Source organism: Ambystoma mexicanum, chromosome 8 (assembly GCF_040938575.1).
Source record: "Ambystoma mexicanum isolate Mex_15411 chromosome 8, UKY_AmexF1_1, whole genome shotgun sequence".
NCBI classification, from domain to species: Eukaryota; Metazoa; Chordata; class Amphibia; order Caudata; family Ambystomatidae; genus Ambystoma; species Ambystoma mexicanum.
This window is the reverse complement of record NC_090929.1, coordinates 505,690,644-505,718,450: the sequence shown is the minus strand read 5'-3', so window position 1 is coordinate 505,718,450 and position 27,807 is coordinate 505,690,644. Positions and strand designations below refer to the sequence as shown.

The 27,807-nt window shown below is 45.9% G+C and overlaps 1 protein-coding gene and 1 long non-coding RNA gene across 4 annotated transcripts in view; one reads left to right on the top strand and one right to left on the bottom strand.

The window, feature by feature from the left end:
• The window catches only part of LOC138472152 (uncharacterized), a 192,452-nt gene that overhangs the window by 47,055 nt on the left and 117,590 nt on the right, over nucleotides 1-27,807 (bottom strand). The gene's annotated exons all lie outside the window — the stretch shown is intronic.
• Nucleotides 22,101-27,807, top strand: part of CFAP74 (cilia and flagella associated protein 74) — a 2,332,202-nt gene continuing 2,326,495 nt past the window's right edge. For 2 of the 3 annotated variants that reach the window (XM_069610172.1, XM_069610171.1), the window contains exon 1: nucleotides 22,102-22,335. The gene's annotated coding sequence lies outside the window, so the exon portion shown is untranslated. Of the gene's footprint in view, nucleotides 22,336-27,807 lie in introns of all 3 variants that reach the window. The other variant, XM_069610170.1, reaches the window with a different exon arrangement.

The following is a 27,807-nucleotide window of genomic DNA, read 5'->3' as shown; positions in this document are numbered from 1 at the left end:
CCCCCTGAAATCTCGTAGCATCACACTGACACTAATCCCCTGCTCCAAGCCCGAAAGGACAGCCCCTGTATGCGACCCCTCCTGCTTCCTGAAACTCTGGGTCGCTGGCCTTGACCCATCCATCCACTGAAAAGTTTGCTACAACATGAAGACTGTTGTTGTTTTGTTTGTTCCTTCCCTCTTCCCTGTTCCCCCCCTTCACCATTCCCTCCCTTGTTTGAATCACTGCTTAATTTCTCGTCGTATTGCACATTTTTTCTCACCAAAAATCAATAAAATACGTTTTAAATAAATAAATACATTTGTTAAAGGTTCTTATTGATGTATTTTGATATTATAATTATAAATTTGTTCTTGCATTTTAGCAACATATTTTGCTTAACTTTGCAGGTGTCTTCGTGTCCACTTTTGGTTATATTTTCATTATGGTGTTATATTGTTCAAGCAAGTATACTTATGTTATGTAAGGGAAGAGGATATGTCGTAATGTGCACGGGCTCTATTGGAATGTTGATGCCAGTTTGTGCATCAACATTCCAGGAGAGCAGTTAGAAGAGACTCTGGAGGAGGCAGCTGCTTGTGGGGTCTATGCAAATAAAAGAGAGTGATAACTTACCCTTGTGTGGAAGGATTTTGTCAGCATTGTATCATTTTGTTGTATTTAATTAACGTTGTTGCAATTACATTGTCTACCATCCTCTGTCCCCTTCCAGTTGCCCTGTGGCTGCTTTGAAACAGTATTTGCTTCCTGTAGCATCTAACAAATGGCCAATAAATAAATGTTCACGGTATACTAGCATAGTGTACATGAACCTGCAGGCATCTAGTCAGTGAGACAACACAGGGAAATGAAGAAACTGGTCCTATACAAACAGACAGGGGAAGAAATGGATGGGGGGGTGGGGGGCGAAATCAAGAAAAACATCTTGTGGTACAGCTCAATGGAATCGATGTGATCACTGCGGCCCTGCATCCCCATGCCCGCCGCCCCCATCCCCTTACCTGTTCGGCGGCACACAGTGAGGTGTACCGCCATCTCTCTTCCAATCCTGTGGAGTCAGTTCCTCCAACTTGCGTGGGTCGAAACAGACGCGGCAAGGTCTCTTTATAAAAATAAATAAAAGTTATTATCCCATTACGGTAAGCAGGAACCCATCCGCCCCAGTTACTGCGCCCAATAGAAGCGGGTGACACCCCCGCATCCCCCGCTCTGGTTCGGCAATGGGAGTCAGGATTTTGTGTGCACCTAAAGTCGCAGTAACTGCCTAGGCACAGTACTCGAAGCGACATTTTAGTATGTTTCCGCTCAATGCACTGCCTAGCAGCATGAGCTGTAAGGTTAGGCACAGCTCCCTGCAATCATGTTCAAATCAGAACCCTTTACAGAAATCATGGCAAGGGAACTTCATGCCAGCCCAGGAGGGCTCGGAAGTGCCAGAGGATACCTACCTAACCTCTGGGTTTATCCCGGAGCCTCAGGGTTTTCACGCTCTTCTCCGGGTCAGAGCATGGAGTCTCCGGGTTTTCCGCCGCAGACCCAGTGTTAAAATAACAATACACATCTGCATGCCTTTCGCGTTAATTCTTAGCTGGGGCTCGATTTGCTGTGGAGTGGAGATGGGCAAAGAGCAGGTGAGCCGTGTTTCAAGAGATAGAAATCTGTAACATCCTGTGATTAAAAGCAGCTGCCAGACAATGCCCTGTGATTATCTGTCCATTCACATGGAAAACGGTTGCCAACGATGGATACAGCAAAGAGACCGAGACGTGACGCCTTGCAGTTAACTATCTATCCAGGTTGAACCACATTGAGTAAAAGGGAGACAAGTGTATTGAAATTAGAAGTGAAATGCTGCAAGTGCAGTGACAATCAGCGCATACCCATTTAAAAAAGATGTGTATTAGTATTTTATTTTTTTACATGCCAAATATACAAATGTAATTCACTTCAGGGAGCCAAAATTAATCCAGGAACCCAGGGAGGCCTTTGGCAGCTTCTATTTACATTACATAAGTCCGTTTGCCTCAGCAGTCAGCGTTTCCAAAAACGTAACAAACTACGGCTGGACCTTAACAATAGGTAGATGTGCCTTGGAGAGCAAATGCCTGCCCCTTCCTCCTGTTTGAAGGCAGTTTCATTTAGTGCACATAGCCGATCACACAATCAATATAGTTTAAGGAATTGAAAGAATATATTTAGTGCAACATAGGCAAATAACTTTCTTTTGGTGAGGCAGTTGTGTGGTGCATAGATCATAACAGAAATAGGGTTTCTAAAACTGCAAACATGTTTCTATGGCAGCTACAATCACTGAGTTTACCTTTGTGACATGTGGGCGGAGCCTTGTACAATTAGGCAGACTCTTGTGTGGCTATGGGTGTGGTTTAAATTTCAGGCTTTTAAAAAAAATATATTTACTTGATTGTAACCAATAAAAAGGAATTGATTTTTACAAGAGACAGTGGACAGAAAGTGCATATGTCAAAGGTGATTGTGAAGTCTCGACGGGTCAGCCTTGGATAAATGAGTTTTCGGTCTCTGTGGCCTTTTTCAGAGCTGCGTCAATCATCTTGACTGTGACTAGTGCCCATTTTGCCTTTTCTCTAGTTACCAATCGGGACCACCATAGGTGTTCTTCTCTCAGTGCGGAGTCATAGAATAGAGGTAGCAAGAAGGCTTCGCGCAAATAGTTTGTTTTGGGACAGTTCAGAAGCAAATGCCTTGACGTTTCAACCATTTCGGTGTTTGAACATAGTCTACAGGTTTTCGAGATTTGTTTGGGTGCGGATAGCCCGAATTTCTTGTGTTGGCATCAGGTTCAGTCTTATTCTCATGAAAAGTTTCAGAAAGTTCTTGTTTGGGAATTTAATACAATAATTCAACGGCAGTTTCAACTTGTTAGTGGTTGGTGGTAAGTGACGCAGTAATTTGTTTGCTGTTGCCGTGTGGCACGTTTTGAGCCAATCTTCTTGTGCCACTTTAGTTTTGATTTTTTCAGGAATTTGTATTAGGTCCTCGTGCGTGCAAGTCAGATCTTTAAGTTTCAGCGCAAGTTTCTGCTCCCAGGAGTTCAGGGCTTTACAGCGCCCAAGGCTGAGTTCCTCCTGTATCATTTTGTACATGGGAAGGTTTTCTGGCATTAGGATTTTCCTCAGTGTTCTCATTTGCCCTTGTTCTACTGAGGCCGCCAGTGAAAGCAGGCTAAGTTCACGTCTAATGGCTGATATCGACGTAGATTTAGGCAGGCCCAGAACCACTTTCCAGAGGTAGCCCTCGAGTTTGGGCCATATTGATTCTTGTATATTTAAAGCCACGTCCATTACATAGGTTAGCGAGGGGACCACTTTTTGCTTGTAGAACTGGATCGCTGGTAAACGGGAACATTTTCCATATTTACGATCGACTAACCTTGTTTGTGTGGTCAGAGTTTTTGCTTTGGTCCAGAGGGCCAGGTACATTGACTTCTCAGATCTAGATTCGTCAATCATTATACCCAAGTATTTTATGTTTGTCACTGTCTCGATCTTTGTGTTATTCAGGAACCAAGTGCCGTTCCCTCTACCTTTGGAGCGCTTGTTGTTCAAGATCAAGATTTTAGTTTTCTCGATGTTTATTTCCAGGTCATTTGTCATTATATATTTAGCCAAGTTTGTCAATTGGCGCTGAAGGCCTATTTGTGTTTGGTCCAAAAGGATCACGTCGTCCGCGTAAAGCAATCTTGGTACTGGAGTGTTTCCTACTTGAGGTGGAAATGCTCTGATCGATGGTTGAGTGTCTGGCAATCCCCCAGAAAAGCAATGAAGAGGGCCGGAGCTAAAGGGCAGCCTTGTTTGACTCCCCGTTTAGACTTAAACTGGTCGGATAGCATGCCTTGCCGGTTTAAACAAACTCGAATAGTCGTATCTGTGTGTAGGGCGATTATCGGCACTGAGATTTCCATTGGACAATTCCAATTGGCCAGTTTGGACCATAGTCTTTGTCGACTGATTTTGTGCGAAAGCTTGCAATAAGTCAATAAACGCTAAGAAGACTTCCGGTGCGCCATTTTTTATGTTTTCTTTGATGATGTTCAAAATCATGATGTTGGTACTGGCGTTCTTTAAGAATCCCGTTTGTAGGGGGTCTGATGGAGAGTTTCTTGCCCATTTTTGGAATCTGGAAAGAAGTAAAGTTGCAAAAATTTTGCCCATGATGTCTAACAGGGCTATTGGGCGGTAATTTGCCAGATTATCTCTGTTTCCTTTTTTAAAAATTGGAACGATAATCGCCTCAGTGCATGTTGAAGGAATTTGTTTGGTGATTTTACATTGCTCAAAGATTTTAGTTATCAGGCAAGACCATTCGACTGGGTGCTGCTTCAGGTCTATGTTGGTAAGGCCATCTGGCCCGGGTGCTCTGGAAGATTTCAGTTTTGAGATTGCTAACAACACATCTTCCTGGTCTGCTAAGTTTACCCATGATGTTTCATTGGAGAGTATGGGTGTGTTTGGTGAAGAGGGAATTGGGGCAAATTGAGTGGAAAAGAAGGATATCCAAGTTGATTCAGGTATAGAGTTGATCAGTTGGTTATCAGTATGCTGATCTTTGTTTTTTATTAAGGCCCAAAATTCTCTTGCACTCTTTGAAGGTAAGGTTTTCAGCATTTGTTCCGCATCTTTTTGGTAGGTAGCTGCCTTCCGTTGTCTTAGCCAGGATCTATACGCTCTTGTAGCAGAGCTCAGCGCGTTCTTATGGTTGTCATCGTCGTTTGATCTACATGTGCGCCTTAGCTTTCTCAACTCTCTTCTTTTCTGGACTAGTAGTTTGTCGTATTCGTGGTGCCCAATTTTTGGTAAGGTGGTGTAGGTCTTTTGTTTTGACCTGTGTGGTAAGAGGAGAGGGAGGTAGTTCGGCCTTGGAGGCCCATCACAGGTGCTGCTCAATTCTTTTTCGTATGTCTCAGTTAGTTCTCTTATATTCATTGCTGTTAACTGAACTCGTGTTTGGTTGGTTGACAGTTCTACATTGGCTGTGTAGGTTGGTTTCTGGACGTTGGTGGATTCAAAGACCATAGCAAACAGGTTGTGATCACTTTCTTTCGTTTTGTATACCTCAAAGGAGTTCACATATGGTAATAGGGCGTGGGAAATAAAGATGTAATCCAGCGTTGCTGATGCCTGTGCTCGCTCCCAAGTTGGAAAGATAGTTAGTTGGCCTCGCATGGTTGCAGCGTTGTGGAAGTTTCTGACATCCATCAGGTTTGACCATAGGTCTCCTCTTCCGAAAGCTGCTGTAGTAGGTGCGGGGCGAGAAGGTAAGTGGCACTTAGCGTTAAAATCGCCACAAATAATGATGTGGTCAGTACACAATTCTGTTACAAACTTGTCTAATAAGTTTGTCACTGTATCACAGAAATCCTTGTTGCTAACTCTGAGGGTTCCAATAAATATTTATGATAGCGAGGTTTAACTTCAGGTAGCCCTTTGTGGTATCCTTTGGGTGAGTCCACTCCGTCTGGAGAGCCAGGACGCCATAGGTTGCTGCCACCTTTGTTTTTATAGAAATACCAGAGCCAAAGCGAACTGTCGTTAAAAGGCCGGGCGATGGACTGCCTAAAATGCCCTTCACTGCCCGTGATATTTCAGTGTTGTAACCGTCAAGCACCGGTTTGTCCCTCAACCAAGTCTCTTGGAGGCATATTATATCGAATTGAGCTAAATCTTGGATCTCAGGATTTAGCAGATGATCGTGTCCCCTCGTATTCCAAGAGCACATTGTGTTGACTTGGAGGGCATTGCCAATGGACAGTTGGAGTACGTGGTCTGTAGATCAAAGGTCCTTATTGCTTCGCAGCTAATTTTGGGGGTTGGGGTTCAGGACTTTTTTCAGCCAGCTCCATGGGCCTACCGGGGCTCGCCTCGAACGTCGGTCCTGTATTTCTCTATGTTTAGAAACATAATCATCTGCATGATTTTTATCTGATCCAAGACGCCTTTTTTCCAGTTGTTTCCTTCTTCTACTCTGGGATAGTAAGCTCTTTCCTGGCGTACGTACGGGACACGTTGAGGCCTCTCACGTTGTCGCTCACCCATTTCTATGTAGTTGTCTCGTCTTTTGTTTTTGTATTGGACTTGTGTTTTTTGCTTGTAGTGTATTTGGTATAGATGGCTTTGCTAGTAGAGCTAAAAGAGGTTGTATTTCCAGAAGGCCGAAACCCAATTATTTCAATGCTGCATGTGCGTCTTTGGTTGGCTCGTGGCATGATAAGTTCTACACATGAAAGTATGCTTTGGCTTTTTTTTCTCTATGATAAGGCTCGATTAGGACGAAGTCAGTAGTAGACAGATGATTCAGACTAGGTACTTTTGCCAAGGTGTTTAGAACTATTTTTCTGTTTAGAACCAAAAAGTTTTTTCCTACTGTTAGTTGTTCCATCTTAAGGATGCAATTTTGACTTAGCCTTTGATCGTGTGAAGATGGAGGATTCAGTCGCTTTTGATCTTTCTGGTTTGCCAGGGTTATTTTTCGGATTTGTTCCTTAACGGTTGATCGAGGGTTATTTTCACGAGGGTTCTGCTTATCTGCACCTGTAGTTTGTATTTTATCAAACACATCGTTAGTCGAGTGCTCCTCCGATAGATTTTCTGTGGCCGACATAGCTGGTTTTAGCATGGCCATTGTAGATTTTGTAGAATCGATTAGGGGAAAAGGTGAAGAAACTTTGTTTGACGTTGGGGTTTGAGTTCGGTACAAAGTGGGGGGCGGTTCAGTAGCTTCCTCCTGATCCAAATGTACTGTTAAATTCATTAAAGATGAGTTCACCACCGAATCTGAGGTAGGTGTCTGCGAGTTGTCCAACTCGATTATTGTTTGGTCCGTCTGCTGCGATTCGTTGTTACGCGTGTTCAGTATCTTTACTGAAGGTGCAACTGGTTTAAATTGTGGGGTCGGACCCGAGTTAGTGAAGCTGAATATTGTTGCGATTTTAGTTGGGTCTCTCTTTTTTTTCTTCTCGTTGGAACGGGAGTTAAACTTTTTTTGCTTGATCAGGCCGGATTTCCAGTGGGCTCATAGCCTTTTAGATTACTCGAACCAGCTAAAGTGGCCTGTAAAGAAGTTGTTTGTGTTTCTCGGTTATTTTTTCCAATGGCTGGTTTCTCGACCATTGCGTGAGTTATTGAATGTGAGGTCGGTTGGTGTGCCAGATAGGCTAGTGTAAAAGATCGTAGTCTTATTTGGTCTTCTAGGCGGGCAATTCTTAGTTCCCATTGTTGTTCTTGGTCAGTGTTTTTTGATCAAGTGCGGTAATAAAACCTTCCAAACGGTCACCTTTGAATTTAAGCAAATCTTTCAGCGAATCATTTATTGATTCGTACAGTTTTACAAAAGGAGACAATCCTACCGTAATCGCTGACAAAATTGTTAACAGGTCGGGGTTCTTTCCAGGTGCCTCCTTGTGTTGGTTCGTCGAAGATTCGTTGAAACTTCTATTTCCTATAGGGGTAGAAGTATTTCTGGGATTGGCTTTTTGTTTTGGTGAAGACAGTATGTCCTGGTCAATTGTGTTCATGTTTTGGCTTCCCGGTTGCATCGGGGAGCGAGGCGCGGCTGAGTAGGATTTGTTTCTTTGTGTTTCATCTGGTTGGGTAATACCTGGTAGGTTCCATGAGTCTTTTTCCGTGCCGATATTCCCTGCTGGCTGTGTGAAGTCCATTTCAACACAGAGTAGTGATAGAGCTGCTGTCGCCACTAGTGGGGGCTGGTTTGGCAGGTTGAGTCGTCGATGGTGGTCTTCACACAGTGGGGCTGAAGTCTTTGATGGAAGAGGCTGTAGGGTCTCTGGAAGTAAGTTGGCAGACTTGATTTCTGGTGTTTTCCTTTGCTTAGGGGCAGAGGGAAATTCCGACACCGCGTCCAGTAGTTCTGCATCAGAAAGCTCCGCCTTGGACTTAAGGTTTCTCTTTGTTTGCTTGGCAAAGAAATCTTTCAATGCATAGGACATTAAAGGTTTAGGGAGTGACGCTTTCCCTGAGTCAGTTTTCTTAGTAATCACCCGATGCTTCCTTTGGTGAAGGGCGGCACTGGTATGTTCACCTTGGTCGCGTGATTTCTTTTGTTGCAGAGCTTTATTTTTAAGTATGGCTAGAGCTGTTTGTCTTTGGCGGGCATAAGGTTCGTTTGGTGATCCTTTCAAGGTGTCCGATGGCGTAGCAGCTTCTGCAGGATATCCTAGCTGCTCCCCCTCGAGTACGACTGCAGAGGGGTCTGCCTGCTCCTCCGTTTCTGTAGTTCTTGAGGACGGGTCTGGCGATGGGGCGGAGGGCACGTCCATGTTATCATCACAAAAATCTAGTTGTGGAGGGTTTGGCTTTGGGTGCAATTCCACTTGGGTGCTGCTTTGAGTACTTGAAATAGCTGTTTGCACACTTGCTTGGTGTGGATTTCGCACCGATAGTAGGCTAGTATCGAGATCCTTATCTGGCAGCCGTGTGTCCAGCACAGCGGGATCTGGAAGGTTTTTGTCTCTGGGTGGTTGGTCCGCGACCAGGCCGCTGGGATCAAACCGGTGGCGCCCTTCGGCCCCATCAGTTGTGATTCCACAAGCCGCGGCGGAGGCGGCCCGGTCGGTAGGACTCGTCACCGAGTAGTTTATGCGTGAAGATGGAGTTTCAGGAAGTGAATTCAGGCCGGCCCTCAAGCAGCCCGCCAGGATGCTCCCAGTATCGTTGGTGGTAAGGTCAGAGCGGGGAGTAAGGGGGGTGGGCTGGCCGAAGACTTTGTCAGTCAGTGCTCCCTCCTCAGGGTCATGGACGGGGGACCCAGATCGCCCGTCAGCGCCATCAAAATTAGTCCGTGGGCCCGCAGGAGAGTGAGCGTCTGAGGGGCTGGAGGCAGAGAGAGAGGATGAGGGTGTAGAATCTCCCTTTCTTGGCGTTTGGTGAGATCGGTAGTTACCTTTTTCGTTCAGCCGCTCAAGACGAGAGTACTGACTTTTCAGTACACGGCCGAGAGGTGTTGAAGGCTGGGCCAGCTGAGCCTGGTTACCCCTCTGTCGTGGAAGTCGAGGAATTTCCAAAGGTCCCCGGGCTGGCCATGGAGGCCGTGGACTGCTGTAGACTGCTCGCAACTCGGCGAGCCAACTCTGCGTCTCCAATCTCAGGCTTTTTGATTTTCAAATGTAGGCAGGTATGCCCCGAGGCATCCAAGCACGCTTGAGCCTGTGCAGAAAAAGAAATAAGCATACAGCGGTGGTAAAAATGGTACATCTGAAGTGTGCTGGAAGTGTGCTGCTTGCTGCTCGTCGTAATCTACACCGAATCTGCTAACTTTAAATGAATTCCTGTTATTGAATAACATTGAGAGCCCATAAACACGCCCACCTACCCAGGAACACCTAAATATACCCATTTGGTGCAAAACTCATCTGTTCTAGCTTTGTCATTTTCTAAGACCACTCCAAGGAAAACCACGAAACCAGTAAATTCATTACCCCTTCTTCACAGCAGATTAATACTAATCCTGCCATTGATAACGCCTTGGCAGCGATGAATATAGCTCTAATGTCGCTTGCAAAGTTATTTGAAGCCCACGACTCAAGAGTAACACATCAGACGTCTTTACTCATGGAGCTACCACAGCGCCAGGAGTTTAAAACAAACTAAATTGTTCAAGGAAATTCTATAAATCACAGCCTCAATCTCAATTTGATGCAAATACAGATATGGCTCAGCTTAACAACAAGCCTGCTGCTGCATGTAGCACATTGGCGGTGACTTCCCCTGCCATCACAATTACGAATCTCGTGGGAGACATTAATTTACATCTCTTCACAGGACTTAATCCCGCAGAACATTCCCTCCAACAGAAAGTGCAATCCATCATGAGGGATAGAAACCTCTTGATGACAAATGGGGCGCTTCTGGGAGACATGCCCACTCAAAGTACATGGTGTCAAGGTTCACAACATTCAATCATAGATTACATCTATGTGGATTGCAACCTATTTGCAGCGGCAGACAAACTGTGTTCAAGAGCAACCTAGGAGTGATCATAACATTTTAGTCCTAACATGGACTTGGCAGGCACACGCGCCTCCTGTTTCCACCGACAAATATCAGTTCCAGCTTAGGGTAAGTGGAGGACGTAATCGCTTCCGGTGGACGTGGGAATCTTTAACGCAGCTACATGAATACATCTCAGCCTCCCGGTGAAATAATTATATAGCAGCCTTACAACTGTTTAGAGAACACCGCTCTTTTATCTTTTAACTCCAAACCAAGCTTTGAACACAAGCAGACTTTTGATGCAACTCTGCAGAAGAGAAAAGCAACCTTTCGGAAAGCAAAGGATGCGACTTGCCACTAGCAGACTGTTGTGAATTATGGATAATGGACAAACAAGCTAAGACAATCAGTCACAGATCAGGCGACTTCACTGATGACACAGGTAATGGCAACAGTGAGAGAGCAATTAAGGGCGCTTTGATCATTGCTAGATCCTTGCCAGCCCGCGCCCCCGACATCGCTGACACCATAACCTTGCTGGACCTTATTTATTTATTTATTTTTTACATTTGTAGAGTGCACTGCAGCCCATAGACATCGAGGCGTTATTACATGAAGGGGTACGCAAGCAAGATTATGTATACATAGAAGATATAAGGTACTTAGTTACAGAGAGAGAAACGGAGCGAGGTTACATGTGACGTTCGTCTGCCTGCAGAGATCATGGCAGGTAGGTTAGACAAACAACATAGTTTTTAACGCTTTGCGGAAGGCTAGGTGAGAGTCAATCCCCCTGAGGTGCGTGGGTAGGGCGTTCCAGTGTGAGGCTGCTAGAGCTGATAAGCTCGAACCGCTCGCACATGCTCTGCAGGTCTTCGGGGTAGAAATCAAGTTGGTGTAGGCAGATCTGGAGGGCCTGGCAGAAGTAGGTTGTGAAATTCTCAGGGCAATGTGGGGGGGGGGCAAGGTCATGGAGGCATTTATGGGTGATGGAGAGGATTTTAAAGATGATCCTCTGCCTAATGGGCAGCCAGTGGACCTGCCTTCTAAGGTCAGAAATGTGGTCTTTCCTGGAGAAACCTGTGGCGGCCCTGAGGGCATTTTTCTGGACAAGTTGGAGCTTAGCAATGTTTTTGCCGTAGGTCCCACCAAGGAGCGCATTGAAGTAATCCAACCTAGATCCTATCATGGCCCTGGCAATAGCGAGGCCATTTTGAGAGGATATGAAGGGTCTTACTGCGTAGATGAGTTTGGAATAGTATGCCGATGAAGAGGCTATGGCATTAACATGCCTGTCCATGGTGAGATTAGAGTCGTGATAGACTCCTAGAGTCTTGACTGTTTGGGATACCGCAATTGGTATGTTGTCGATGGTAAAGGAGGAGCATTGTTTGTCGAGGTTGCCTAGAATGGTCGGTGACCCAATAAGTAAAAGCTCGGTCTTCTCGCTATTAAGACATAGCCAATTGTCTGACATCCAAGCTTGGATGGTGGCGTAGATGGAATTGAGGGTGTTCTTGTCCAGCTCATAGTCACCTGTGAGCGGGATGAGCACTTGAGTGTCATCCGCATAATTAGTGTATGAGATGCCCATGGTATCAAGGAGATTGAAGAGAGGCCGAGTGAACAGGTTGTAGAGGGTGGGCGCTATGCAGGAGCCCTGGGGCACCCCACATTTGATATGACTGGGAGAGGCGCATACTGAGTTGGAGAAAACTTTCATGGCCCTTTCCTGTAGGAAGGAGGTGATCCATGCGCATGCTTTCAGGGAGCAGTTGGCTGCTATAGAGAGCTGGTGGCAGAGTGTGTTGTGATCGCCGAGGTTGAATGCCGCTGATAGATCGAGGAGGAGCAGGACCGCTGCTTTGCCAGCGTCACAAATGTCATCCATTTGATTTTTCAGGTCAAGTAGAGCTGTTTCAGTCCCATGTCGAGGTCTGAAACCAGACTGCCGAAGGCCCAGAAGACGGTGCTCTTTGAGGAATTTTTGGACTTGCTGGTAAGCCGCTTTGTCCAGAATTTTCAGAAGAAAGGGGACAGTGGTGATGGGCCTGTAATTCCCTGGTACATGGCCAGACGGAAAGGATGCATTTATTAAGGCTGTGAGGAAGGGGGCAAGGGTAGGACCGCAGTCTTTGACTAGCTGTGCACGGCAGGCGTCACCTTTACAGTTTGATGGTTTTTAGGAGCGTGATGACCTCAGATTCAGTGATGTCCTTGAAGTTTAATGGCGGGCAGGAGTGGGTTTTGGTCTCTTTCTTGGTGTTAATATTCTGGTTGGCAGTTAGGAGGGAGCTTTTTGGTGAGTCTGAATTTTAGTTTGCAAGGTGTTTAGTTTGTTAAACATGGCGGATTGGATGTCACTGCAACATTTTTCATCTTTCAGGATGGTGGATGGTCGGGTGGACGGAGTTTCAAGTTCCCTGAGGATGGTGAAGATTTCTTTGGTACTAGATTTGGCGTTGGCAATCCTGTTGTTGAAGGAGTTCGCTTTAGCGTGGATAATAGCTGATTTGTAGTCCTTAGAGATAGTCTTAAAGGTAGATTTGGTAGCGTCATTAGGTTTATTTCTCCAAGCTGAAACGGCACCTCGCTTCTTGGCACAAAGCTCAAGAAGCTCTTGGGAGAACCATGGGTTGGTATGCTTGGCTTTCTTAGATTTTCTGAGCGTGAGAGGGGCGATGGCATCAACTGCATTGGTGATTGCCAGTTTGAAAGTGTTGGCAGAATGTCAGGGTCCGTTGGGTAGGGGGCTTGAAGAGCCTGTACCTCGAGGAAGGGTGTGATCCTTTCTACAGTTAGTAGGCGGGAGCTTCTGGTGAGAGCTGCGGGAAGAGGGATGGTGGGTTTAGGGGGCCCTTTAGAGGTGTCCAGGTCAAATTGGATGTGGTGGTGGTCTGTCCACGGGACAGGAGAGTTTCCGGTGATTAGCACTGGGCAGTTCTGTTGGGCAACCAAGTGTAAAGAACGTCCTTTGATGTGGGTAGGATTCGAGATGGTTTGCGAGAATCCGAGAGTGGAGAAGGCTTTATTTAGAGCGGCCGCGTGGGCATCATTAGGATCGTTGAGGCCTAAGTTAAGGTCACCTGTGAGAAGGACTTTGGATTTTTCTTTAGGTTCGCTGAAAGGGCTTGGATGAGGGATTCCTGGAATTCGGCGATAGGACTCGGAGGTCGATAAACAATATGTAGGGTCAAGGTGAGGTTAGGGGAGAGATAGATTCTGAGGGGAAGGTAGTCACAGCTGTGGCCAAATTCACCTTCAATCCTCCTAATAATGAGGTTGTCTTTGGAGATGAGGGCTACTCTCCGCCTCTGAGAAGGGGTCGGTCTTGCCTGTAAATGGTGTATCCGTCTGGGATGGCCAGGGAGAGGGCAGGGCCTGATGAGTCATTCAGCCAAGATTCAGTGATAGTAAGGAGGTCAGTGTTGTTTTTGAGAAGTCATGAATGTCTAGGGCATGTGCAGGAACTGAGCGGGCATTTATTAGGGCACACTTGAGGGTGGAGGTCAGTTGGACCGTGGATGAGGAAGCTATGGGGTCATGCGTGTGCATGATTGTTTTGTCAGGGGCATCAGGCACAGGCATGTTCAATGCAATGGGGGCAGCAGGCCCAACAGGCAGATTCAATACAGTGGGGGCAGCAGGCCCAACAGACAGATTCAATACAGTGGGGGCAGCAGGCCCAACAGGCAGATTCAATGCAATGGGGGAAGCAGGCCCCACAGGCAGATTCAATACAGTGGGGGGCAGCAGGCCCCACAGGCAGATTCAATACAGTGGGGGCAGCAGGCCCCACAGGCAGATTCAATACGGTGGGGGCAGCAGGCCCAACAGGCAGATTCAATAGAGTGGGGGACAGCAGGCCCCACAGGCAGATTCAATACAGTGGGGGCAGCAGGCCCCACAGGCAGATTCACCTGACTCGGTTCGGGCTGGGATCATCCTGGTTGCCATGGACATGAGACACGGCTCATGTCCGATGTGTATTGCGGCGGGGGCCGCGTGGGGCATGATGGCGGCAGGGGCTGGGCTCCTTCCTCCGGGTACGGGTGCAGGTGCAGGCTCCTGCCTGTTCTGAGGACCTTGTGGGACCACTCGCAGCGGAGATGCAGAGAGTGGCAAAGGCCTTATCCACAGGCCTTTGCCGACAGTAACCAAACCAAAGGCGGAGGTATCGCCTTCATTTATAAAACTGTGCTAGGTCTCAGACCCATTACCAACCAAACACTCCCCTTAGCCGAACTGCTATCCGTCAAACTACCCACCTCAGCTTCCCGCACCACCACCATTCACCTGGTCTACCAATCACCAGGGCCTCCATCTTCTTTTGAAGAAGATATTGCTTTTCTTTTGTTCAACACCACCAAACTAGGCTCCCAAATGATCCTTCTAGGCGAGCTTAACTTGGGGTTCCAAGATCCTAAAGACAACAAAACTTCTTCTCTCGCCAGTTCTATCTCCAAACTAGGTTTCACACACCGAATCTTAGAGCCTACCCACAACAAAGGCAGGATCCTAGACTGGCTTGTTGACCTCAATTGCGACAGACATCCTGGCCAACACACCATGCGCCTGGACGTACCATCACCCGATATCCTTCATTATCAAGGACGCAGGCATCCAGCACAACTCCTCCAACCTCACGCTTCCTGTTCAAACTAGGAGCTCACGCAACATACCAGTGGAAAAGCTGCTCCGTTTACTGCAACCGACTATTCATGCAATAAACACAAAACACTCAGACCCTACGGTCTTAGTAGACCTTTTTAACCAAACAGTACTTACGCCATAAACACTGTCGCACCTCTCAAACTGCCCAAAGCCAAACCACTCGCCCATCTAAACTCGTGGTTCACCCCACACCTTAGAGCTCTGCGCAAAGCCAAAAAAAATGGTGAAATGCTCTCGAAGAGTCATTCCACAGCCTCCAATAAAGAGAACTTCCTCTCTGCCACTCTTACCTACAAGGGAGCTATCTTACAATCTAAACCTACAATACCCGCATCATGCAAGCAAAATCAAATACAAAGGAACTCTTCAACGTACTCAGGGAACTTGAATCACTGGCACTTCTTCCAGTTACATGCATCAAAGATGCCTCATGGTCGGGCAGCACTACTAAATAAAATCACCATGCTGCAAAATAAAATGAGTCCAAAAAACCTCTAATCCTAGACTCCACCCCCAAACCCATGACATGACACCCACTACTAGATCCTGTAATCCCTTTAACTTCTCCCCTCTCACCACTAAAAAGGTAGAGGATATAATCTCCAAACTAAAACCCTCTAGATGCCAGGGGGATATCTGTCCGGCACCCATCATCAGGGAGGCTGCTAAAGAACTTGCGCCCTTCATCACAGCCCTCATCAACACGTCCTTCGAAACAGACAGTGCCTAATCTCAAAGACGCATGGGTCCTCCTGTTACTCAAAAAACAACACTAGACCCTGCTATTCCCCACAAACTACAGACCCATCACCACTGTCCCATTTCTTCTGAAAATTGACAGAGCAGCTTACCTTCAAATTCAGGAGCACCTAGAAATCAACAACCTCCTAGGTCTCAGGCAATCAGGCTTTAGGCTGAAACATGGAACCGAAACAGCCCTTATTGACCTTAAGACTCAAATTGAAGAGCCTAAAGACAAAGGTAAAGTAGCCCTCCTCCTCCTAGATCTGTCAGCTGCGTTCGACTTAGTAGACCATAAAGTCCTCTGTTCACATCTCACGTCAGCAGCATTCTTCTCCCATAAAGCTACAACATGGATACAATCATTTTTAGACAATAGATCCATGAGAGTCTTCTCGCCAATAGCATCTGCCAACCCTGCACCAGTCACATGCGGTGTCCCACAAGGCTCTTGTGTGTCTCCCACCCTCTACAATGTATTCACCAAGCCATTGTTTGACGACCTTCACAATCTGGGCGTCACCTAGACGAACTATGCAGATGACACTCAGATTCTCATACCTGTCACCGGCGATTATGACACAGACAATAAGCTACTGAATGATATCTACAGCATCCTCCAAGCTTGGATGGCTAAACATGGACTCTGTCTCAATGACGAGAAGACAGAGCTCCTTCTCGGCTTTAAGCCCAAAATTAACAAACTAGGTAAGCAATTTGACACCTTCAATATCGATGACAGCCCCCTTACGGTCTCCAAAGATGTCAAAACCCTTGGCATATACATCAACTCATCTCTAAATCTCTCTAGAAAGATTAACGCATTAGCCTCATCCACAGCGTATACCTGTAAGTTAATCACGGCATTCAGACCCTTCCTATCGACTCCTAACTGCATCACTGTAGCCAGAGCGCTAGTACTCTCCAAGCTAGATTACTGTAATGCTCTCTATCTGGGAACTAGCCAACAGAACCTGAGTAAAATGCAAGTTCTTCAAAACAACGCTATTAGGGCTGCTCTAAACATTCCCAGATCCCATCATATTTTGGAGGCGAGAATTAACCTGAATTGGCTTTCGAACAAGCAAAGGATCGCTTACAAATCACTCTCTCTGACTCACAAATGTCTTGCCAATCTAGCACCGAGCTACCTCACTAAAAACTTAGCACGCAATACCTCTGAACGCCCTGTGAGATCAGAGCAAGCACACTGCCTCAAAGTCCCTGGCTTCAAACTTCAAAAGGCAGGAGGGAGCAGTTTCCCGGTACTTGCAGCCAAATTATGGAACTCCCTTCCACTGACACTTAGATCTGAACCAGCCTTCTACCCTTTCAGAAAGAAAACTAAAACCTGGCTTCTGGCACAAGAACTCTAATCCTTTTGCCTCCAACCCGCAACCTTGCAATTAACTGCAGCCTTGTATACTTTGTAATTCCTTTGTAAATTCGATCTCTGTTCAAGAGCTGTATATTTATGTTCATGTATGACTTTTGCCACAATATCCTGGCTGCCTGTAGTTACGCACCTTGTAGTTATGTAATTTGTTGTACATATCTGTATCTCGTTCTGTAAATTATTTGTGTAACACTTGTAAATTGTCATCTGCTCACTGTACCTATGTAACTTCATATGTAAGAAATGCGCCCAGATGACCACGGGCTCGATGCGCTATACAAATAAACAAACTAAACTACTAATGTGCGTTGAATACAATGTACACGGTTCCACATAAGGCAAGGGCTAGCGTCAAGAGACAGATGTAGACACTTGCTGTAGAGAATATAGTACCTTGAATGAATAACACATGCGAGTTTAGCAAAACACACACATATTGTTGCTTGGCTTTAGCAAAAGGCGATAACAGGCTATGGTAGCTTCCTCGTTCCAGCAGAAGAAACCTTAAACACAAAAGGGCAGCTTCTCAAACAGCAAATAGCGAGTTCGAGGGATACCTTTCTTTTTTTACACCAGTAAGACAGCAAGCACCAATAGACACACAATGCATGCACAAAACTTAAGAAGTGTGTGAAAGCAAATGTCGCTCGGTATCTCTTCAAAAGCTCAGTTATAATGGAGGTTGATGTTGTCTAAAGCATGACACGCTTTACTCTTTCCCCTAGCAGAAGCCCATCCACTCTAAGGGAAACAACCAATGGTCAAAGGCAGCACCTGTCTCTTGAGTTGCACATAGGTATATCATGTGTTCAAAGCGAAGCAAAACACAAGAACAGTTTTAAGCTCTAGATTTTAACTTTCCAGGTGGCGGAAATGACGCACACATGTCAGGCAGACCAAGGCCATTCTTAAGATAAAAAGCACAGTCTGACGGGGTAACAGACACAGCGCAGCAGAAGAACTCGAACCCTGGGGGGCTAGGAAGGTACATCCATCGTAGGTCCCCGAGCAGAGGCGCAAGCAGGTCCAATTGACAGGAAGCGTGGTCAATTCGTATGCAGCACAACAAGCTCTGAAGCGTGAGTTTAAATGTGAAAGTCGAGCTGCATGCATTTTTGTGAGACTGCAGGCCACCACTTCCGACCATACCATAGCTTAGTATAAACCAGCATAACATAAATTCTATGTTAACTCAAGCTGGTAACATAAATTCTATGTTAAATCAAGCTGGTATCCTAAATGATTACTTGTACTCGTTTTGTTCTTTATTAAATGTAAATCATGCTCTTAGCTTATGCAATTGCGCTCTTCATATGTATGGCAATATGCTATGTTATAACTGGTGCTTCCATAGCAGGTGCAATGAGAATTAGAGTGTGTAGGAAATAGATGTGATATTAAATATATTAACTTACTACCTTGAAGTGTCAGTTTCATATTTCTGAGTAAGGCTTCAGAATGATGTCTCTGTGGGTCCAAAAGAACTTCACAACATTTCCTGGCTATATTTTTGTTAATTGTGTCAAGGGGAGCAAACACTCAGGAAAACTGGCCCAAGCGCTAAGCCAAAATTCCGGAGGCATACTTTATCATAAGATATGAATTTTGATTCCATGCCCACTTCACACAGCCCTATCTGGGGTGGAGGGGGGGGCAGAAATCACGTCCTACAAGGTTAATTAAGTCAAAATAGGTTACAAGCTCTTAAACATCTGAAATATCAATACAAAAATAGGCTCAAAGCCAGATGCATGTTAATGTTGCAGCATGTTGGTGAGCATATGCTACGACAGACTGGCAGCAAAAACTTGGTCAGCATCTGGCGTCTCATTAATCAGGCATATGGGTGTGACCAAGCACCAGTACAAATTAATGCAGTCCCAGAGCAGGAATGGATATATCATTTTACCACCCTTTACTCACTACCTAAGGACAATCTTGTCTTGGCCACTTACTCTGCAATTGTTGAACATCAGATGTCAATTATGGAAGAGGACATCCTCTATTATATTCATAAATTGAGTACTTCCAGTGCATGCAGACCTGATGGCTTGCATAACTAGATACTTAAACAATATCCCGAACAGTGGGCCAAGATTCTGCACGTTATTTTCAACCAGGTAGTGCAGAAGCAAGTGATACCGCCCTCGTGGCTGCATTCAATTATCATCCCCATATTCAAGAAGGGTGATCGGCTATCACCTGTCAACTATAGACCCATCACCCTTCTGGATGCCCCAGGGAAAATCTTTGCCCGCATAATTTTGCAAAACTTTAACATCTGGTTAGACAAGCAAAATCTAAGAGACCTTTTCAAACATGTTTTATTCCTGGCCTGGGCACCGCTGTAAATCGGTTGTCAGTCAGCGCCATTAAAGCCCATTCCCATCTTAGACTATAAAGCAGTGTTCGATTCGGTCTCAAGAGGGCCCCTAATGCAAAAACTTCAGAAGGCGAAGTGCCCACAGTCAATCACCACACTAATAGGGATGCTCCACTCCAATACTACTATACAGGTCTGACTAACCCTAGAGAGGGGGGGTCTGTCCTCAATCCTTCCCACGTGCAGAGGGTTGAAACAGGGCTGTACACTAGCTTCAGCCCTGTTCAACTTCTTCATTGCAGACGTAAGAGATAAACTCTCCAAGGTTGTAGCAGATGCTCCAAAATTAGTCCAAACACCTATTCCATGGCTCTTATACGCGGATGACATGGTTTTAAAACACTGCGTGGCCTACAGAATCTGCTCAAAGCATTACAAGACTATATGGACCTGTATTACTTCCCACTTAATTTGGATAAAACTAAAATCTTGATTTGTGGGAAACGCAGAAACGAGCGCAGGACTCGTGGCTAGTCCATCAACAACACTAACATCGAAGTCGTACATGAATATCGCTATTTAGGGACCAACTTTAATGACCATAAACAAGATCTTCCGTACACTAACGACATCAGTATTAAACTTACAACAGCCCTATCGCAGGCACGTATTATCCACATAAAATATGGAAAGGTTTCATACACTCCTATTATCACTTTTTACAGACAGAAAGTGCTTCCAATACTATTCTATGGTGCTGAAACCAAGTTCTGGACCTCAGAAAAATTCTGGCTGAGAACGGAAGGCTGCTTTTGGAAGCAAGTCTTGTCACTACCCTCTAGCCAACCTATAGCAATAGTCAGACACGAGTTAAGCCTACTGTCCCTCTATGGTGCCTACGTGTGGAAGCAATGTTCTTCATACAGGAAATGTTTAGCATCATCTAAACCTAACACTATTAAGTGCTCCATCTCAATATGTCCAAACAGCCAGTCATAACTTCATGGTCACATGGAAAAAAGAGATCATCATCACCCTGAATGCAGCTAGCATCTCGGTGGACCTTCTATTATCCAATCCAACCAAAGCAAAACACAAATTTTGGCTTAAGGATTTAATTAGCACCAGAGATGCCTGTGCCAAATATAAGGATTTAGCACTAATCAATTTACATTTAAGCAGTATCAAAGCCCTGAATCATACATAGTGAAGTTTCCATCTCTTTTCTATAGGGATGCTTTTTTACGGTTCAGGTTGAACATGTGACCTACCAAACAAGTTCTAGGTAAATGGCACATGATACAGAGAGAAGCTAATATATGTCACTTTTGTCAAGTACAAGGTCAATCAAGTCCTTCTGTTAATAGAATCTCCTCTGTTGTGCACTAGGCATGTTAAACACCTGCAAAAGTACTTAATCCAGTATATCATCATGGATGCAGATATCCTATGGCAGCAAATATTTAGCACAACTAACAATGCCATCAGGATTGCTATTGTCCAGTTTTTGCTATCATTGGAGATAAAGTCATCTGTAAAAACATTTGGTAAACTGACTAGCAACCATACTCAATAGATTGTTTTTCAAACCAACAATCAAACATAGATTCTGTTTTCTTTGCATTTCTGATTAATATCTTAGATAAGTACAAAGGGCGAGATTATTATCTGTTGGGGGCCTGCTCCGGGTCACCGGGCAGGCCCCATACTCATGTCGGGAGCACCCGACGGGGTTCCTCAGGGTAGCGATCACGCCGCGGACTCGTGGGTGGGGGTCACCCCAGCCGCTCTGGATCACCGGAGATACACACGTGGCTGGGGCACCCGGCACAGGGGGTCGTATCATTAGCAATGGTCACATGGTGTTGGGAACATCCTGGGATGGCGTTGCCCAGCAGGGGCACCATCCTCATGCTGGGCCCCGTCCTTGGGGCTAGCGCCTACGGTGTAGGACCAGCATGGTGCTCAAGAACGACACCAGAGCTTTCTGGGTGGTCAGACTGACGAGCCGGAAACAGCTCGTACTTTTTATTAACTTGGTCACATGGGAAACCATGTGACCAAGACACACACACTGGGAGAAACCATGTCTCCCTACAGGGGTGACATGCAACATTATCCATGTGCTGGTTTAATTGCTCAATGTTCTATTTGGCTTAGACATGTCTACAGTTTTGGAATATATGCTGCGTAACTTTATGGAGACAGTAGTGACCACGACAGCTCTAGAATGTAGATTCTGTTAAAATGCTTTTAAATCTAATATTTTTATGGCGATTTCGACCTGAAATCTATTTTTGTTTGTGAATAATGAATGTTTAGGAATGTTGATTATGTAAATTCATTCCTTTTTACTAAACCATTGGTGTTAATAGAGATTTTTAAATTGAATTCTTGTAATCGTATGCTTCAATTGTGTTTTCTGACATCATTTTATTAACATTTGTACAACATATATTGAAAGGTTGTAACTGTCTTTATCAACCATAAAAGTTTTGTAGAAAGTCCGTGTATAAGGCAAAAACAAAACGCCACTGCCATTTGGCGGTGGAAAACTTGCAAGTACGCTTACGCAAACAACAAATCCGACTTGCGGGCAGGCGAATTTGCAAAAAACATCTGCCCTGAAATTCCTTTGGCGTGCAAGCCAAAATCAAAATAGAAAAAACAAACTCACTGGCGCCTAAATATACCTGGCACTTCGAAACACTTCCGAGATGTATACGCGCCTTATAAATACACAATAATTTAAAAAAAAAAACCTGCCCGTGCAAGGCATGGAGACGATTCTCTTCCTAAACACGTAGACGTCCTACGTGAAAACGTCATGAAGACTTAACATTTCAGAAAACGTGAAACACGTCATGACGCTATAAAGGCATTTGAGAAAGTATCGTCAAACTTTTAAAGCAACACAGAATGCTATCTGGTCTCATATGGACTTTAATTGTGTGTTTGAATTGATAATGAAAGCACCATAAGACCTCTATTTACCGACGCTACTTTTCAGTTGCCAGGCAACACCAGGCGAGTGCATGCGATCCCGTTCTTGTAGTATAGTGTATAGGCATTTCTTTTAGCATCCTTTAACTTAGATCGTTCTCATCCCTTTGTTATATTGGTAAAAGTAGACCTTTTGCAACCTCTGGAAATGCACGTTGAAGTAAGAGGCTGAAGCTGTAATTCGTTGTACTTATCACACGTTGACATAGAAATTGTAAGTATGTGTGTGACTTTCTAAACATACGTTTTTGAAATAACACAGGGCAGCCTTTTGTTGTTGGTATTGTATACTCAGTAGCTTCTCCTAAACTCATTTGCGTACAGTTCAAGCTCTGGAATGCTTTCAGATGCAGTAACTGCTGTGCAGCTACCACACAGACGTGGACTGGTCTATTAGGGCCTGCAGTAGCAGCCCGTAGTTATGGTTAAGTTGCTCAATCCTTAGGAAGAACACTTTTAGGATAGCTTATTACTTTGCCCCGTGGACGAATCTGTACCAAACTTTGTGAAAAAAAAAATATATGGTCCTGTCAGAATTTTTCTTAGAAGTTTGGTGAGGTTTCGTCAAAGGAGTGTGGGGGGTCAAAGTTGTAGGGGTGGTCCCAAAACTTCTATTTTTCCCATAGACACAATGGATATCTTTTTTGCTCATGTCTACAGCCCAAACCGCTAGACAGATTGTCACAAAATTTGCGACAGGAGCAGCGACTTGGTTCCAAAAGCGTGCTTTTATAAATTTGGTGTAAATCCGTCCAGTAGTTTTTTTTTTTTTTAAACGGCATGAAAATAGGTAAAAAGAAATGTGTGATATCTGGGTTCGGTCTGCAGACTCACTTCCCTGTTCGGTCTGTGGATGGGCATCCGATTGGCCTAGAGGGCGACATGATGTACGTGGACATCGGACGTGGCCACTGATTGTATGGTGAAAAGCATGAAGTGCGTCAGATTTTTGTAAACTCCCACCATGTTGGATTCGCGGACAGCCACCAGTGCCCGTGAAAGTAGGTAAAAGAAAATGTGTGATACCTGGGTTCGGTCTGCGGACTCAGTTCCCTGTTCGGTCCGCGGACGGGCCTCCGATTGGCCTACAGGGCGACATGATGTACGCGGACATCGGACGCGGCCCCTGATTGGATGGTGAAAAGCGTGAAGTGCATCAGATTTTTAGAAATGCCCACCATGTTGGATTCGCGGACAGCAACCGGTGTCCGCGAACATTGCGGTAAAAACATATTAAAAACACAACATTGCACTTGTCAAACAATCTCTGGGGAGGTGAGGGGTGATGAGGATGGGATGGGATGGAATATGGCCGTAAGAAGCCAAATAATAGGTGTTTTTCATTTAGTCTGGATATTTGGGTACAGTCCTGTGATGTTCGCGACCACTTCAGATGTTCGGGACATCTATGCCTATTTCTGCATTACAGGGTTGGTGAAAAGCAGTTTTTGGATGGCTTATAACTTTGGCGCCACTCAATGAAACTGCATGACATTTTGGAATTGTATTCTAGACTTGATTCTGAATGGAGCTGTTTTGTCAAGGGGGAACAAAATTAGAGCGGTGGTCCCAAAATATTGTAAAGGCTTATAAATGTGGTGCCATTTGACGAATCTGCACAAGAGTTAGCAAAACGATCTTAGATCTAGATATAAATGTTTTTGCAAAGATTGGTGGGATTCTGTCAAGAGGGGGCAACATTAGAGGTGGGTCCCACAATATTATAAAGACTTATAAATGTGGTGCCATTTGACAAATCTACACAAAAGTTTGTAAAAAGATTTTAGATCTAGATATAAATGTTTTTGTAAAGTTTGGTGGGATTTTGTCAAAAGGGGGCTAAATTAGAGGGGGTCTCAACATTTTTAAATGGCTTATAACTTTGTTGCTGTTTGATGAATGTGGACAAAAGTTTTCAGAAAGATTATAGACCCGACCTTGAATGTTTGTGTGCAGTCTGAATGGATTTTGGCAAGTGGGGGCTAAGTTATGTGACTATTCTATGTACATAAATGTTGATACTTTTGAAAAAATAAAACATGGGCAGGTTTCCAGCAAACTCGTGTAATGTGCATTGGCAACGACCTTAAAGCATGGTTTTGCAAATGTGCCTGTGTTTTATTTTTTCACAAGTGTCATAATGTAGGTACAAAAAAATAGTGATATACTTTTGGTGACTGAGGTATAGACTGTGGCCATGGGCAGTGGCTAAATTGTCTGGTCATGGCATAAGGTCATGACTTGGGCAATCTGGCTACTGGCTATGAGCATGAGGGACGACAAATGGGGTTAAAGTGGCCATGTCCATCTGATACCGGCTATGTGGTAAAGTTGTTCGAAAGTGGGATAGGTTTAAAAGGGAAAAAAATGTGCTTGTGGTAATATGGCATAGGGTTCTCTCTTCGCCTTCTGAAGGCTGCCGTGGAAAGGGAAGAGGGGCTCTGTATGGAGCCCCGCCTTTCCTTAGGGTGGTGGCCATCTTGGAAAAGGATTTTCCTTCGTACAGCGGGACACCAAAAGGTCTGGTATGTGGCTTACAAATCAGAGGAAGGGTTTTCTTACATGTACGAGGTGCAAAATTTCTAAATATGCAAAAAATTGTGCATCGTTTGAACATCCAATATTGGGCCACACTATTCCAATAGTGGATAAAATCACATGTGAAACTGACTATGTGATGTATGTTCTGACTTGTTCTTGTAAGAAGTGGTACATTGGCAGCACCAAGTGTAAATTAAAAATACGTATCCAGCAGCATGTGAGAGCAATTCTGCATAAAATCCCAACTACCCCATGGCTAAACATTTTACTGATTGCCATAATCTGGAAAGTTTTGGTTTCTTTGGAATTCATAGGATCGAAACTGGACCATGGGGGGGAGACAGAGAATGTATGCTCCGACAAAAAGAAACTCGATGCATCTTGGACTTTGAAAGTAAACACCCGAATGGCCGGGGGGGCGCTGTTGCGCTTACTGGGAAATGGCTGCCTTCTAAGTGAGCTCCACTCTGAGGACGACATCTGCGTGGATACGAGTAGCTACACCGGATCCTTCATGAGTCGAGTGCCGGCGTGTTAGTCCTTTGGCCCTGCACCATCCTTCAGCTCGCTTTGGGGCCACAGAGAGCTCTGATTGTGGAGATATTCCGGAGTTTAAGCGTCAACGTGTTGGTGCCTCCCCGGCCTGCCCCTGGGCTCTGGTGCTGTCTGCTTGCACCTGCAGGAAACCCTGCAATGGTCGGGCCTGCGTTGGGGGAGGGGTGCGGCAGCAGTTGTCCTCTGGCCCCTTGTCGGCCCTAGTTGCGGCGTACCTCGCGGCTTGCCCTGGCAGTCGCTCCCGTGGTCCTGCACGGGGCTCGCTTGGCCAGCTTCCTCCTGCCTGGCAGACCCCGGGCCTTGTTGGGGTGGCTGCCGCTCAATCTTGCGGGTGCCTGGCGCTGCCCTGCGGCTCCGGGTGAGGCGCCTGTGTGACGGCTGCCGGCCGTGTACCCCTGGGGCTCTCTGGGGGTCAGCGTGGCCCCCTCGGACACCTGGCTCCGCAGACCACCGACCGGGTGGAGATCTGTGTGGAAGACCCTTCCTCGTGGCCCCACTGAAGCAGGCCTGATTCCAGGAGTATGCGGATCGCCGCTGGGTCGTTGGAGGGCCCTGTGAACCATCTGGGGAATTACCGCAAGTATGCTCACATGACTGCTGAAACTTTTCTATTGTTTGCCTTTGTTTCTCTTCTGCTCCTCTGGTGACCGATGCATATGTGCTGTCTCTGACTTTCACCTATTACTTGCTTTGCATTGGGGCCTATCCTGCACTGGGCACTTGCCACGCTTGCTCCAGCTCCCCCTGCTTAGTCCACAGTCCTCTTTATACTGTCTACGGGCTTCACCCGGTGGCGCCTTCCCTTTCCAGTGGAATTCTGGTTTTGAAGCTAACTTTATCCTGCATTTTCATTCTCCATACAGTGTCACCTTTGTAAACCTGCATCGTGCCCCTCGGTACACCATATCTCTGTGCCACCAGTTGGCTGGCTCCTGACCTCTGCTGCAATCCATTGGTTCCGGGAACGCTTGACTCCTCAACTCTCCTGGTTGGGCTCCTGTCCTGGACATTGGGAGCTTTGCCCAGTTACTGCACCTCACCCAGGGGCTTCCTGCTACCTTGTGGGGAGTAGCGACGCCCTTAGCCACTAAGTGGCGCTACTTCTCCTGGCTACAAGCTCACACACACTTACAGTATTGGCGTCAGAGTGTGCTGAGGTCCCCGACTATATTTGTGGAAGATGGGTGCTCCTTTGCCGCTGTGCTCCTTCTTCAACATGACCATGGGGGCGGGCAGAAAGCAGAGCTCTATAAACATGTTCACCAAAATGCCTACCAGGCCCCGCGCTGGTGCCCCAGAGCCCAAACCACCCATAGCACCGCCTCCTGAGCCCGCAGACTCCCAGTCATTGATGGATTGCATGCGTGAGGGGTTCACTGCCTTGCACTCCAAGTTAGATGATATGAACGGTACCATCTCTTCAATTAAGGCTCACATGGAGATAACCGACAGCCGAGTGGCCGAAGTTGAAACGAGGGTTGGGGCTACTGAGGATAACTTGGCCACCCTCCGGGCAGAGGTCTCTACCCTCTCCAGGCAGGTGTCAGAGGTGATCAGGAAGAATGAGGACCTTGAGTCGCGCTCCAGGCGCAACAATATCTGCATTGACGGGACCATGGAGGACTTTGTCGAGCAGACCCAACAGTCCCTCCTTTGACTCCCCTCAAACCTCCCCACAATTTGTGATCGATAGGGCTCACCACGCTACCACTGCTAAGCTCACACCTGGCGCGCCACTGCGTCCTATTATTGCCCGCGTGTTGAACTATCATGATCGAGGTGCCTTGCTTAGGGCTGCGAGGATTAAAGGCGACCTTCTCCTGGGCTCCTCCAGAATCCACTTGAATCCAGATTTTTCAGTGGCTGTCCAGCAGAAGCGCAAATCCTTTATTGCGGTCACGAAGCAGTTGCGTGACCTCGGAGTTAGCTACTCGATGTTATACCCAGCCAAGCTTAGGATTGAACATTCCAATCAGGTCTTCTTTTTCACCATCCCTGAGGAAGCCTCCAAGTTCATTGATGAACATTTTCCAGGTTGATTCGTCTACCATCGCATGTGCTGCTTTCCTCCATTTTGAGACTCTTGCAATGTGGGACATCTATACCTGATGCTGCCTCCTTTGTCTTCGGCCAGGAGCATCCATATTGCAGCCTTGCTTTACCTGATGGCCTTCATATTGTTTGATGTTCTCTTGTTGTTTTGCTCTGATGTATGTTGATTTACAATTACGGTCTTATACTCCATTGTTCCGTTCAATACCATTAACCTTTATTCTTGTTGGAATGCGACTTGACTCGGATGGGATGGTAGGTGGGGCCCGGTTGCCCTCCGAATCCTGGGGTGAATTTATATTGAACATTCGTTTAGGCGACCTTGAGTTGCTTACGTATTGTTATGTATGCTGGGTTTGGCCCCGCTGTGTCGCTTGGGCATCACTTCTGTCCTAATGTGTGACATTAACTTAAGCTCTACTTCAATCCTTATTCTGTCCTCCGGAGCCGAGGTATTGCTGCCCTACTGGTGCACGGCCCCCCAGGCGATGACGCCAAGGTTATTGCACCTGTTTCAGGTTGTGGTTGAAGGGTGTAG